This window comes from Bombus huntii, chromosome 14 (assembly GCF_024542735.1).
Source record: "Bombus huntii isolate Logan2020A chromosome 14, iyBomHunt1.1, whole genome shotgun sequence".
NCBI lineage: Eukaryota > Metazoa > Arthropoda > Insecta > Hymenoptera > Apidae > Bombus > Bombus huntii.
Window position 1 is genome coordinate 6,520,475 of NC_066251.1, and position 16,341 is coordinate 6,536,815.

At 37.3% G+C, this 16,341-nt stretch overlaps 1 protein-coding gene and 1 long non-coding RNA gene across 3 annotated transcripts in view; both read left to right on the plus strand.

Annotated features, from left to right (window-relative positions):
- The window catches only part of LOC126873345 (zinc finger protein 423 homolog), a 136,238-nt gene that overhangs the window by 52,955 nt on the left and 66,942 nt on the right, over positions 1–16,341 (plus strand). The gene's annotated exons all lie outside the window — the stretch shown is intronic.
- LOC126873354 (uncharacterized) lies at positions 8,094–11,587 on the plus strand. The gene is made up of 2 exons (XR_007692386.1): positions 8,094–8,717; positions 10,612–11,587. It is a non-coding gene; the product is annotated as an uncharacterized LOC126873354 (long non-coding RNA).

The following is a 16,341-nucleotide window of genomic DNA, read 5'->3' on the forward strand; positions in this document are numbered from 1 at the left end:
ATAAGCATTTTATTAAGTGGAATATAGGGATTGAGAATTTGAAGGAAATTAGGATCTAAAGTTAGTCCCGAATTAATTATGCAATTTTGAATCTTCTACCTGACAACTCTGTGATTTTTGTCCTTTTCTTTTTAGTATTATTTATGGAATATTCAAATCTTTTTACTCGCAATTGTAGGAATTTTAACGTATTAACGTTCAACATCGTCGTACGAGATTCGCTAGTATACTTACAATTCCTAAAATTATCCCAAAACCGAGGTATTCCAAATTTAAAATCTCCCAACTCGAACAGACTCGAAACTTTCAATTTCAGATTCCGCGGTTCGTTCGTATTCGATCTTTCGCAGTTTTATAATCCACGTCGCAGTTTCTCGATCTAGAAAAAGTCAAGTTGAACGAATCTGTAATCTGTTATCGTTGAACGTATTGCCGACACCCTACGCATTCTAATTCACAAGTTTTGTAGTTTCCTACTATCCGACTTTCACCAGCTCCAACCTTGAACTTTCGCTTTTATTCCGCCGAGTTTCAATGTTGCTCCTTGCGCGTAATATCAATCGGATGCTGTAAACGTTGGATGCGATCTTCTGATAGCAGGTGTAAGGGTTTTTATCAGACTCAAGGGACTAACTGCAAAATTTCCTGCAGATTTGGTTTATACTGGCACGAGTTTCCACGAATTCGACGTGCATACGCTTACGTAATTCGATTACATGCAGAGTAACAGAGGACCCAGTTCGGTTTGACTCGGTTTTACTCGACCAATCTCCCAAGTCCATTACCAGCTTGCAGGAATATTGTCACAGACACAATTAACTATTTCGTCTGATTGATTTGGAACAGTGATTTATAAACGCCGGAATACGTGACGTTGTAATAGCAATTCAAGTTGTTTAATTGTTACCAGCGAACAAATTAAATCTGATTTAACGTTGCCTGCGGATAATAATTATAGGCGATAGTATTTACGATTTTTTTTTATCTCTGTGAGTAACACGTAGTTGGTAGGTTTTATCTTCTATTTATGATGGAATTATTCATATTTAAGTATTTAATACTTTGTGTGTGAATCAGGTTGTTAGTAGATAGCTTGATAGATCGATTTTTCTTTAGAAAGTTACTTTGGCTACGAAAGGGTGTCGAGTGGTGAAAAATCACGAACGCGAATGAAAATTTCTTATGAGAGAATAAAATACCTATTTGATAAATACCTTTTTAAACAAACTCGTTAAATCATCTACGGCCAGGAAAAGAAAGAGGACGAAGAGAGAAAAATTGTTTGTCAGGTTCCAACTTATCCAATCGTCAAATAAAACATTAACGTAGAGGAACGAGTACCTCCGTAATGAGGATTAAAACACCCTGTACACCATTCAAACGAGCATATCAAATAATTCCCCTGGAGAAGAAATAAACGGAACATTTTTCAACACACTTATATTTAACAAATTCGCTCTGACGATTGCAACGAATGGTCTAAAGCGCTTTTTACAGCACCAAATTATTCTGTTCAAAAATTCTCAAAACAAGTAGCACAAGAAACACGCTAATCTTAAATTAATCCCGCGCAAACTGGAATAAAGAAACGAATTTGTCAGAAACAATTGTTCTCAAAGAATTTGGAAAATTTTTACGAAAATCAAGATAAAGGGACGAAAATCGCGGGCAAAGGATTCGCGTAAAAAGAAAGATTGGAAGAAGGTAAAACAAATTTTTGGACGCGTTTCTACGACGCACGGAGGAAAGTTTGATGCAGAGGGTGGCAGAATCCGCAGCTTTTCGGCGAGGACACGCGAAACGAGAGGCTGTGTGCCACTAAAGGGACACATTTATGTCTTCCCAGGAGTGCGTTAGCTAGCCGGGGATAGCCGCCGCCGGCCAAAGGCAAAACCATCCCCTTGCCTCCTCTTCGAGCCTTATTCACGGGCCAGCACTCTCTGTCTCTCCTCTATCCCGCAGCAACTTCCTCTTCAAACCAACGAAACTAAAGCTGGAATCTCTGTGTGTTGCTCTGGACGGTAATCGAATCACCGTGGTCGCATCACGATTCCGCGGAAACTCGTTCGTCGACGTCGAACCCGCAATTTCGATTACGCCCTCGAGAAGTGCCGTCGTGTTTGCTCGCCCGGCAAACAACTGCACCGTTTTCCGCCGCCATCGCCGCCGCTTCTTCCATTAAAAACGCGTCCAATTTTGTCCAGAATTGCTCCGCGTTCGATCTATCATCACCGTCCACGTTTCCATTTTACGGGGCTCCGTTTCTATTTTCCTCTCTCTCTCTCTCTCTCTCTCTGTCTCTATCTTTCTTTTTGGAGGAGGAAAAGGAGGTGGAGGATGATACAGGATTTGGAGTTTCAAGGTTGGAAGATCGATAAGACGGTTCGAGGACACAGTGGTTTGATTTACCTTGTTTCTCTTGCCTTTAGTAACTTCAGTTCTAGGGGTTAGTTTCTATCGATCATTCTTTATGTAAAACACATATTGATATTGACGTTACTAACATTTCGAAGTTTAATTCGAAATTGTTCGTCGTTGTTTGGTTTTTGTTCGTCCGACTCTATGTAAATTCTTATATCATCGAAAATGAAGAAATTGATTAATCGGATTGTATAAAGTTAAAGGAACGAAAGAAATAACGACGAATGTAGAATTTTCAATTAAATTTTGAAACAGGTTGTTTGACCGGGACTCGCAAGGTTAGTGTTAATAGACAGAAAAATACGACGATCTTGAAGAAACTGTTAAAATGACCTTCGCCTTAAAACCACCTTTTTTATCGTTAAATGTACACCTTAAAATCATGTACGTCCTATTTGGTCGTTTCTCTTACTGGTGTTTATGGATTAGTCTATCAATTACCTTCTTAATCTTTATCAACACTTGGAGTTTGTGGATTAATTAGGTGAATTAGCTTTACAATTTTTGTGGGACTCTGGAATTTGTGAATTAGTCTATCAATTATCTTCTTAATCTTCATGGACACTTGAAGTTTGTGGACTAGTTAGGTGAATTAGCTTTACAATTTTTGTGGGTTTTTAGTGTTTGTGAATTAGTCTATCAATTATCCTCTTAATCTTCTTAGGCACTTGAAGTTTGTGGACTAGTTAGGTGAATTAGCTTTACAATTTTTGTGGATATTTGGTGTTTGTGAATTAGTCTATCAATTATCTTCTCATCTTCTTGGACACTTGAAGTTTGTGGATTAATTAGGTGAATAACCTTTACAATTTTTGTGAGTATTTGGTGTTTATGAATTAGTTTATGAATTACCTGTACAATATTTCAATGATCTTGAAGAAACTGTTAAAATGACCTTCGCCTTAAAACCACCTTTTTTATCGTTAAATGTACACCTTAAAATCATGTACGTCCTATTTGGTCGTTTTTCTTACTGGTGTTTGTGGATTAGTCTATCAATTACCTTCTTAATCTTTATGAACACTTGGAGTTTGTGGATTAATTAGGTGAATTACCTTTACAATTTTTGTGGGTATTTGGTGTTTATGAATTAGTCTATCAATTATCTTCTTAATCTTCTTGGGCACTTGAAGTTTGTGGACTAGTTAGGTGAATTAGCTTCACAATTTTTGTGGGTTTTTGGTGTTTGTGAATTAGTCTATCAATTATCTTCTTAATCTTCATGGACACTTGAAGTTTGTGGACTAGTTAGGTGAATTAGCTTTACAATTTTTGTGGGTTTTTGGTGTTTGTGAATTAGTCTATCAATTATCTTCTTAATCTTCATGGACACTTGAAGTTTGTGGACTAGTTAGGTGAATTAGCTTCACAATTTTTGTGGGTTTTTGGTGTTTGTGAATTAGTCTATCAATTATCTTCTTAATCTTCATGAACACTTGAAGTTTGTGGACTAGTTAGGTGAATTACCTTTACAATTTTTGTGGGCATTTGGTGTTTATGAATTAGTTTATGAATTACCTGTACAATATTTTAATGATCTTGAAGAAGCTGTTAAAATGACCTTCGCCTTAAAACCACCTTTTTTATCGTTAAATGTACACCTTAAAGTCATGTACGTTCTATTTGGTCGTTTTTCTTACTTTCAACAGTAACAGAAATAATTTAGGTGCTCGAGTTAAAATTAACACTCTGTATAGGAGAAAAATGATTCCTCTTTCAGCGTTTTAATGGAAGTAGAAAATACTTGAGGGCCGGGACGTTGCGTGGAATTCTTCAGAATTGCTTCACGTTTCGTTGGCCTGCCTCTCACGTTTAACAAGATAGCCATTTAGATTCCGAGGGTGGTTTCTTCAGACTCGTGCTTTCCTATGAGAAATTGATTCTCTGTCTACACAGATGCAAAATATAGATTACGAACAAGATACAAAACGAAACTTAGGAAAATTGACATTCGCAGATTACGAGTAAACACGGAGAATGGTCCGAGCTTCGCAGAACGGTTTGGCGTGGTTTGAGCTTCGTGAAATGATTCTGAGAATATGGTTGGAGCTCGACGCGATGATCTAAGAAGAGAATACTTCGATCTGGTATCTCGAACTTGGACAAATCGAGATTTTCAAGAATTTTGAGATAATGGTTGGCTTCGACACGTTGGTTGGTCTTCTTGTTTGAGCGGACAGTTATTTTCTCAACGGATGGTACAAAATAGAAAGTTTTTTTTTTTTTATTTATTTATTTACATTTTACAATTTGTCGAGTAGGACATTTGATAAAAACCCGCAGTGGGATACCATCTTCGAACAAAATAGAAAATGAAAGATTTCACTACGATTTTTACGTTTGATAGGAAACGTACTTCGATTTACCTTCTCAGGCTTCGATAATTCTGAATTTTCTAATTTTCCGCTGGAAACAAAAATTAATTCTACATCCAAGCGACCATCTTCAAACTCGTAAGCAACTCCTAATCCCATAGATATGTCGTATCTTGCCGAACGTCCGGCCAGTCAGTCACCCAATCCAACCCTCCACCTCCTCTCAATTTTTTTCTTTCTCTTTCCTTTTATACCCCAGAGACCCATTGCAAGTTTAAGCTGGTCGCATTACGAACGTTCGACTCGGTTTCTCTCGGTTCAGCGTATCGCTCCAAGCTGCTCCCTTCTTTCCACTCTTAATTTAACCCTCCTGTTGGTAGTAACCCACCCCCTTCCACTCTTGTCCTGGAAACCGCCCCTTGGAATTCATTTCGGATGTTTATCCGCGCCCCGGATGGACAGTCGATCCTCACGATCGTCGGATTAACTTACTCCGACTGCAATTCCAGCATTTTGGGGATGTCTAAGGCGAAGGGGTTGGATCGACAACAAAAAGGGTTAGTCGCTCGTGATTAATCGACCTCCGTGTGTCGCTCGGTTTACACTTCGCTACGGGGTTTTAACGCGAACGTGCCTCGTTCGTAACATTTCTATCCTCCTTTCTTCTTTTTCCCAGCTTCATTGCCTCGTTACGTTTCGTATTACTTTCATAGCGCTGCAACGTGGATTTCTATGCGTTTACGGGAAATTAGAAAGCGCGGAGTTTGCCACGCGGCATGTGTAGTCTCGAACGATGAAAAAGGAAAATGCAGGAAGTATCAATCATTGCGAGAAAGTGCTGTAGGAAATTAATATGAGAAGATTGAAACGATAGCGATGATTATAAAAAATTGATGGACCATTAATATGGAAAAATGTATACAGAATTGAATTATTCTCAGAAATTGAAAAAAAAAGATTGCTATTAAAAATTCATGGGAGATTCATATGGCAAGACGCAGACAATATTAATTATTATCAGAGATGGATACAATGTTAATTATTATCAAAACCTGATAAAACGTTGATACGAGGAAATTGATAAAATATTCGAAATACAGGGTGGTTGGTAACTGGTGGTACAAGCGGAAAGGGGGTGATTCTACGCGAAAAAACAAGTCGAAAATATAGAATACAAATTTTTCGTTTGAGGCTTCGTTTTCGAGAAAATCAACTTTGAATTTTCGTTCGGTACGCCTACACTTTATCACGTCTCGTTATAACGGACCCCACTGTAGATTTTTAGAAAAATTAAAAAAAAAATTAAAAAAATAACGTCAATCGAGACAACGATCTACAGTGAGATCCGTTATAACGAGACGTGATAAAGTGCAGGCGTACCGAGCGAAAATTCAAAGTCGATTTTCTCGAAAACAAAGCCCCAAACGAAAAATTTGTATTCTATATTTTCGACTTGTTTTTTCGCGTAGAATCACCCCCTCTTCGCTTGTACCACCAGTTACCAACCATCCTGTATAATGTTTTCCAGGTTCCATTTTTTTAATCATATTCTCAGAAATGATACTGACAACTAAAATTCTGTGGCATACCGGAAAATAATATATACAGTGGCTCGCGATAATACTCCGAATACTCGCGGGAACTTCTTATGTATATATTATACAAAAAATTTTGAAATTTGATTATCATCGTAACGAGACACGATTACATGGCGATTAGGTTGATAAAATTTGAAACAGATGCGAGAACGTGTACAGTGGTTGCATTCTTTAGCTATCAAATTAATAACAAAATCAGTCAAATTAAAAAATTCGTCCCTTCAGGGACGAAGTTCGAGTTTGGTCTCTGTAGATGTGTCGCATAGAGTTTTGTCCGTCTAGTCTTGACCATGTCTGTAGATTAACTAAGCTACAACAGCCTCGATAGACACGTTGAAAATTTAAAGCTGGTCTGTCTTTGGACACCAAGAAGCCTTCAACTTGCTTATTCATTATTACTTTGTAACGCGTCTTCTGCGTCGTAAACCGCTCAGGCAACTAAATAACCAAATAAATAATAATCTATCGTTAATACGATCATGCATTCTACCTGATAAATCCTGATAAAAACGAATAAAAAGATCCTAACGAAGATCTACATTTTCCTATTTTCCATGTTGCTCGACACACGACGAAAAGGGAAAATTATATTTCGAAGACCGTTGAAATGCCTAGGAAAAAGTTCCATTAAGAACCAAAGCCGGCAAAATATTGAGTGAAGAGTCGAGAATAGTTGGAAAGGAGAAATTTCTGCGAAACGTAAAATTCTTACGGGGAACCGGCGCTTCCTTGTCTTCGAAGCTTTCATCCAAAATCTAATTGACGTGGAGTGTGAGCTCGCGTCAATCGTCGATCTCCCCAAAACTGGGAAATAAAAATGGAAAACTGGTGTTCTCATCGGCCACGTAAATACCAAAATTCGCCGCAATTCGTCTGGAATTCGGTAGAAGATCGTAGCGGATATAAAAAGTATGGAAACGGAAGCGTCAGAGAATTGGTAGAGAAATAATCGGTGAGACAGAGTTGCTGGGCGGAAATTGTTTTGTCGAGGATGAAATTTGGTGTTCCGGATCGCGGTTAAAGTCGACGGTAATTAGCCAGGACGGACGTGGACATGGACGAGCACTTTAAATGTCCGCCAGCCCATCGTCCTCCCCGCTGTTTAATTCGTTTATTATTCGATAAAGTTCTGACAGCCGGTTGGACCGGTGTCACCAAGCTTACCTGCCTGATCAACATCTCATGCCGGCGAAAGCTTGACGAAGCTCCACTTCCTCTATCGCGTTCTCTTTATTTAACCCCTCTTCGCTCCTTGATTGTCGGCTTGACGCACGTTTCAGCCAATTCTGATATGTTAAATAAATACCCTTCTTCTCCTTTTTATTATCCTCGTTAAGCTGTTTAATTGATATCACGCGAAATGGTAATTTACCAAGTGTCCACTTCGAGGTATTTTAATGAGAATAATTGGCATAGAGTTACGAGGCCCAGTGAAATTATTAGTTGGTCATTTTTCGTAGAAACGGCGATGGTCATTTTTTTGTAAAAATAGCAGAACGTGACGCCGAGTGGAAAATTGTTCAGTCTCCTCTTTGAGATATTTTATTAGAAATGATTAGTATGGAGTTACGTGAACGAGCGAGGTCGTTGGTTGGACATTTTTTTCTAGAAATTATGTGTGCAGTGGAAATGTTGATCTTTTCGTTTGGTTGTATCTTTATCTTAGTTGTCGGTGGTTAAACGTAAATCTGGAGAGAAAATGAAGTTTTTTAATCGAGGCGGTGCGAGGTGGAAACGTATAAAGTTTCTGGCATTCCAATAAGACGTTAGAATTTAGCTTGTAAGGTATAATTGTAAGGCTGGATCTAATGAAATATTGCCGAGAGTGGTAAAGTCACGTGTTACTTTGAAAGGAAATTAGGAGTAGGTGTTTTTTTACGGAGTACGACTAATTGAAAGTGAACAAATTACGTGGTTATATTTATTGATTAGTTTCTGGGGATGTATTATATTACAGCTATGTATATCGCTGTAATATGTTTCAATTTATCTCTGTAATTTGTATCTGTATAAATTCTTTTATTATTTAGATCGGTTTTATTTTCCACGGTCGTTGGATATTGTTTATAATTACACTGAAACTTCTAAATTCTCGATATGCATTTGTAATTCCCTCTTTTAGAACAGTCTTAGCAGCTCTCTGATTTACCGGCCAACGGTAACCGTGTGATCGGACTTGTAGTTTATTCATTTTCCATAGCGCTGTACTCCACTAATCGTCATTTCGCCTGCGTAAATATTCAAATTCAAGAATTAAGAAGAAAATAGATTCTACTTTTTAGAATTCCCATCGTCAAATGAAGAGACAGCTTTGATACAAACGGAATTGGCTAACAATACATTGAATTTTAAAATTGCTCCTCTAAGACAAGCTTCTTCTAAGGTAAGACATATAACTTACTATGTTCTTCACGCATAACCTTCAATTTTAAACAAACTCCTTTTAAAAAAAGATTGTTCTCGCAAGAAATTAGTTACCGATATATTGAATTTAAAAATCGCTGCTCTATAAACGATAGAACATATGATTTACCATGTCGTTGACCTGTGGCCTTCGATTTTAAACAAATTCTTAAAAAAAGACAATCTAATTTAAAGAAAACAGTGCCACCGTCCTATAACCTATATCGTAATCAATAATTAATGGCCGTCCACTTCCTATACGAATGCAGATATACAGAAACACAAAGACAGAGGCATTAAGATTTCCTGGGAAAAATAAATATGTAATAACCCCATATTCGGTGCGACGTTAAACACAAATTTGAAAAAGGAACAGATATACCGAATTAAAGAATTGCTTCTCTGTGGAAGATGCAAGAGATATCAGCATACGACGAAGCATACGAGAGAAGAGCATAACCTAGCTTACGATATCTTTGACCTACTAATCTCCAGTCTTTCTATTCTTCTTCTTTTTTTTTTTTTTTTTGAAGGAAATCTCTGAAAGAGAAAACGAAGGAAAAGAAACTCCATAAAATATGAACCACAAGCGCCATGCACCCATTACGTATCCAACACGCCAGTCCTCTAATCTTCATCGAGCAAATTGACAGCCTCCGTTGCACTCGTTTCCTTTCGCTTGGAGGAGCTCCTTGTTTCACAGCTTCCGGTCCCTGGTGCTAATAAAATAATAAATACACGGCGCGCCGCTGGGGTCGATGGTGTTTCACACCTGCTAGCTAGATCGATGCCTTCTTCCTCTTTTATTATTTTTTCGCCTTGTTTTCCTTCTTCCTTTTTTTACTCAACTAACCCCCCATCAGGGCCGTAGCGCCGACTTTACACCCCCTTACAATGCCTCGGCGTACATTACATACAAGCCGGTTATTTCTCCGGGGAGTTTTCTCGCGTGAATACCGCGAAACCACGCACAGCAAGGTAACACGCGCGCACACACCAACGTTTTAGCGTTAGACCACGCGGAAATTTCTCTGGTAAGTTCTACCTCTTTTTCCCACCTGCTAAAATTATCGGCTAAACGGAATCGCGATTTTACGGTATTTTTTCGTTTTGCAGATTAGTTTCTACGGAACTATGCGATTACGTGGTGTTTTATGGGCGGCCAGACTTTTTCTTCCCTTTTTGGCAGCAATCTTCGTGTAACCGAGAGGCAAATTGATTTACATGCCTGTTACTTCTGTCCTACGCTATCTCAAGTTCTCGCTAGAGAGATGAATATATTTAACGATCGTTGTTAACGTTAAATGTCAGAGGAACGAAATTTGTCTAATTGATCGGGCAAATTTGGAAATTGGAAATTTATTTGGAAACGATCTCTGGATCGATACGAATATTGTACGTTGCGTCGTATTTTTCTTATATTAAAAATATTCGTTCAACCTTCCTATACTGGCAGAAATTAATCGGGAATTTAATTTACCAAGCTTCGTTTATCGCAACATTTAACGCGATTCAACGATCTTTCGTTATTGAAACTCTCTACTAATTTAGTCAGGCAATAATTTAGTAATGCAGTGGAATTACAATTTCTTTATTTTATTCAGAGTTTGTAAATTCCTTTTGAAGTTTTGAATATGCACTTTTATATCGTTTTAAATCGTTTCCTGAACTTTTTCATTCAACGTTCAAATGATTAGGCGTCTTCAAGTTATCCCTCGAATTTCTAGATTGAACTCTTGAACTGGTTCTACATTTTCTTATGAAATGAAAGTATGGTCTGTCGCAGAGTATTTTTCATACGTAATAACATACGTTCATTGAGAAAACTTTAATAATCGTAAAAAGATTCACGATACCACGTTCATGATTTTCAGACTTATTCGGTGAAGCACACGATCTTTCTATGACTACGATGTAGGCTGGATGAAGCGATAACCAGGGTCGTCGAAGACGACGCGATAACGCGAAATCGGCGACGAGGTCTGGACCAGCGAAAAGTTTCCGGCGCCATAAGGATCGCACGCCTCGGGCCGGTCAGGGTGAAACTTTTCGCCTAAATTCCCCCGGGTGCCATGAGAAAGCATCAGTCCTACCATCGTCGGGGAGAGTACAACGCCCCTGAAGTGCAAAACGTCCTGCTACCAGTCACCATCTCCGCGTCAAATAAAACAACCGACAAACAATCGTCAAATAATAGCATCCAGAGAAATAATACAATAACAGAATAATGGAATAGTAATAACGCAGAAAAAGTAGTACATCGATAGAATAATAGACGGATACTAACACTGAGAAGTAAAACGATAGAAGTAGAATGCAATATTTAATAATAGCGCATAAAAATTTCCTTCTTTCTATTGTTAATCCATTTAGAACTAGGAATTCGTATATTTTATTTGCAATTTTTCTTTTTTTTTTTTTTTTAATATTCTTTGCTTTGCTAGAATTCGAAGGCTTTTCTTTTCTAATTTTTCCGATCTCTTCCTTTCTGCTCGTAATGTCTTCTAGTAATAATTTGTTGGAAATATAACGAAAGCAAATATATTATTATAAAATTCGATACAGGTAATAGTTGGGATGGGTGATTTTTGGTGTTTGATAAGAGTTTGGTGTTTGTTTGTATGGGCAGAAAGTTTGTACATGCAGATACATATACGTAGGCAGAAACTTTGTATAGGAAATATTTTCTTTTTTATATTTATTTATATATATTATTATTATTTATATATATTTATATATATTTTGTATTTAATAAGATTGAGCAGAAAGGTCCTTTCTGCTGGTCTTTAAATATTAATAGGATAGCGATAGCACAGAAAAATAATATACCACAGAAATTCGTTCTCTTTATTTTTCACTCATTTAAAATCCATATATTTTAGTTGGAGTTTTGCATTTTTAAGATATTCTTCGCTTTGGTAGAAATATAGAGGGAGAAAAGGAAGTGTTTTATTTAAGAATTTGATACATATGTATAGTAATGGTTGATTTTTTATGGTCGATAGGACTCGAAAACGTAAAACTGGTTTAGTGAGAAACTTATATAGCCAACTATAAAAGAAATATTTTCTTTTTCTTATCCGATAGAATTTAGGAAATTGATCTCGCGAGAAGTTAGTGTCTTATTTATTTAAATAAGAAAATTGATCAAAGATAGATGTTTATCCGAATTAATCTCTTTTTTATATCTGATTGATAGATTACAGAAATCTAAAGGTATGCAATAATTGATAGGTAAAATTTGAAATTTAGTAATCCGCTTCTCTATTATATTTTTTACTATCTTTCAACGATTGATATCCAGAATTTGAAATTCAACAATTGCTATTCTGTTTACCCATCACATTTTCAACTTGACATTTTGTCAACAAATGTCAACTTAATTGACATTTAAAATTTGCAAGCAATTTTCTTGTATTTTACAGATCTTGTATTTTTCAAATTTTCAGAAAATCGCTTTCACACGACACCCTCTAAACAATCTTCTGCTTCTGATTTAATTATTATTCGGACTCTGAATATTGGCGAACTAGTCGTGCAACTTTGTATCTACTCATCGGCTTGAGAAACCAGATGAATTCCAAAAAGGTGCAATGGAAGTTACTTGGAGGCAGGAGCCAGTCACGATCCATTAATGTTTTTCATTGGTAGTACGTAGCGGTTTATTCGTAATCTTGTAGCATATATACCATACAGTCGACGATGCGTTAAAGGGAGCCAGGATTCTGCTGCCTCAGTAATTTTAATGCGAATCGATGTTGAAATCCTGTGTCTTATTGCGATCATTCCACCCGTTGCGTCGTGTCGAATCGATACGCTGTTTAATCCTGTATTTGATCGTTTGATTTCACTTCCATCTCTTTTCTCCCCTTCTGACAACACAGGCTTGCAACATTTTTCTTACCACGTTCCTATATTATTTATTACCATTATAAATTTCCCACTACACGAATTTTCCTATAATTTATATTCGATATTGGGATATGGATAGAAAATATTATAGAAATTGTTCATAAGAATAGAACGTTCTTGTTGAAGTTAAAGAAGTTTGTTTTATAAAGTTTGTAGAATATATTACCCTTTGGTAGGAAAAAATATTGCATCGTTTAGAATCGCATACCTAGCAGCTTTTTATCTTGCTGTCCAAAGTTCGCAAGATTTAATAATATTTTATAGATAACATACTCTACGTAATATTTTACAAATAATATTTTTTAGCTTCAGGATTTTTATTCTTTTAGAACACGAATTTTTTGTCCCTTTTTTCTTTTAATTTTGCATCTTCTAACAAGTCTGTCGAAAATTTTATTCTACTTCCAGTATTGGAATTTTGTATTCTTTTATCCCATCATCTTAACAATTTTTCAGTCAGTTTACGATAATAATAATAATAATAATAATAGAAGGTTGAAGTATTTAAAATTGAAGTACCGAGGTATTTATTCAAGGTATAATTTTGCAACAGAGAGTGAAAGGGATCCGAGTGCTTCAGAGTGCCAATTTCGACGAAAGGTATAAAAGACGATCGTTTGAGTCGATTGACTCACAATAGCCAGCTTTTCGCGTGGTATCTCGATTTGGAAAGCGGCCCAAACGTTTAATGAACATCGTTTCGAACTCGCGTGTTGTTCACGGCGTCGCATCGAGCCGATTGACCCATTTATATTCGATTACTCAGCCGACTTTCTTCTTCTCGTGGCTCAAAATACAGCCGGTGCACTTTGTTGCATCGTTAGAGCAACGTGGTCAACCCTTTCGCTATTACCAACTGTACTTCGTGTGACGAAAGCTATGGCAAAAATACCTTTCCACTTACTATCTTTTAATTTCTTTCGAGAAATTGCAAAAATATATATATTAACAGCGGAAACGAAGAAAATTGGATTCTACTTAATTTCACCATTGAATTTCGTTTCTTCTACCTTTTGCTTCCGGCGAGTTAATCAGCGCTTTCAGGAATATACAGGGTGTGGTCGAAAAACGCGTAAAGGCGGACACGACGTGATTCCTGGGGGGAGAAAAATTTGGAAATGTTTCTAAAGCAGTTTGTGGATAAAATTCTAATCGCAGAAAAATACAGCCTGAAATTTTCCTTAAGTTTCCATACGAACATTTGCAACGATCGCACGAAAACGCAATGATATTTTATCACCAACTACTTGGCCTACTTCCCCATAAGGTGACTCGATCGATTACCAAGGAAAATGACGTTACGAAGCTATGAGGAAAATCGAGCGAGCCAGAAACTGTCAAAGCTTGAAAAGGGCTAAACGAAATAAAATCAGGAAACACCAAGTTCCGCGACGTCTTACTTTACACGTCGAGGACGAGACAGATCTTCGAAAATCAACGTTTTTCCATCAAACACGGATAAGTTTGGAAAACAATGATTTCAGCCACGTATCCGTAAGGTTCGCGATAATTCCAATTACATAAAAAAAAAATTGCATTAAAAAAAAACCATTGCATACGAACGTGACACAAAAATGATACAGATGTTGACCAATCTTTTAACACACACACACACACATATACATAGGGTAGACTTAAAATATTATTTTACGATTCTAAAATACTAAGAACGTTATTTCGCAGCTAGAAAGTATTATTTTCCAGCTACGAAACATTTCAGATTAACGCTAATCTCACCAGGCCTGGTCTCAAAATTTAATTCGAAATTGCACGCTCGTTGTTATTTCTTTCACTGGTCTAACTTTCTGCAAGTTCTTTTATTAACAAAAATTGAGAAATTTATCGATCAGATAAGACAGGAATTTGCATAAAATCAGATGATTAGTGTTAAATAGTAAAATTCTTGCACCATAGCTATCACGAAGAAAGAATAATTCGTAGAAAGAGATTAAATCAAAAAGAAAAAAGAAAAAAAATGGGATCTAGTGTAGAGAAGGCTTAGAAGCGACGAGTGTGTACAATGTATCTTAGCGGTGTGTTTATTAAACGACATAGGGATCTGTCTTTCGGGAATGGAGCACGCGTTATTTGCACGGCCGCGATTGCGACAAGGTAGCACGGTATAACAGGTAACGGCTCGCTTACGAATGCAAATGGGCTAAATTAATCCTAGCCGGAGCTGAGTGCTAGGTAATCATCATTAGCCGGGATTATTGTTTTCCCGGAGCTGCGCGTTTCCAGTCTCGGAAATTCTGCTCGTCCTGCCCGATCGTAATACACGGTCGAAGGAGAGGAAACCCTCGATGAAACCATTATCGGAAGTTATAGCCTTCGATCTTTGATACTTCGCGGGATACTTCTCGTAATTGCACCATGTTTCTATATGGTGAACACTTTTCGAACGAACGAGGCAGGTTAGAACGTTCGAAAGAGTTAATTAGGATATTAGAATAAGAGCAAATAATGAGATTAATGAATAGCAAGGAGCTATTGAGACGCGTGATGGAAGAGTTCGAAAACGAAGGAAAACTTGAACAATTGACTGTTGATGAATAGTTGGCAGACAAATATTTCGAGGAGCGAAGGAAGCCCGGCTGCGAGCTTGGCAGGAAAAGAAACGAACAAGATAACAGAAACCGGATGTTACTATTATTGGAAATTAGACTTTCATTCTGTGAGCGAAAGTAATATTCACTTTCGTTTCTCCTTGCTGAACAAATTTTTTTTTCATCTTAGAAAAATTCTATGCTGGAATAGATTCTACGATCTCTGTTTCATAGAATTTTTGACGAGATGGAATTTTACACGCCACGCATGTTAAACACATCACCTTGCGCATTGGTATATCGCTTAAATATGCTTGGACAAAATCGTATGAACCTTGCCCCAGTTTTTCGACTTAGAGTTAGCGCAAACGCTCGTTCAAAGCTTCGTGTCTTGAAATTCTATATTTTTCTCAAACGTTCGATTGATATAGTAGATTTGTTCGATCGTATAATCTTCGACCTGCAATCTCGTCGATTGTTCGCGTCACGAAGGGTAGCGTAACAACGTTCGGTTTCCACCTATCTCCATTTACATCTCACGATTCTATATTTTTCTTAAGTTAATTTAAATAAACACGTAATTAATTGCTTCGAATTTTCGGTGATCGCGGGGTGCGAGCAAACTCTATTTTCTTGAAAATGAAGAACCTTCTGGCGCGTAGACTAACGTTCTTCTTACTGTTTGCTCGAGTCTAGCCATGGATATCAAACAAATTTGCAAAATTAGTTTTCTCGACAACTCAGCCTCGGACGACAAAATTTGATTCCATATTTTCTTCCTATCTGTTTTGCAAGAAATCACCTCGCGCGATTAAAAGATTTTATCACACAGTGTGTATACTCTTGCGTGGCCATGCACAGGAATGTGGCCGTGTTTACGGAAACACCGTACCTGCTTCGGGTAATCATCCGATATCACGTTCTTGTTTTTCAACGTGTGCTGTCGTGGCTTTTCTGACATCGCGTGTTCTTGCTAATTCTGTCGCGTTTACACTTTCCAGTTTTCCAATTACACCGTCTTTTCTCTCGATACTCGCGCGTCTACTGGTTTCATACCTACAAATTCCTACGATGAGAACTCGCTCGATCGAATATGTCAAAGAGTACGTTGTACACGAACGCTAATAAAATATGCCTGGGGAATAC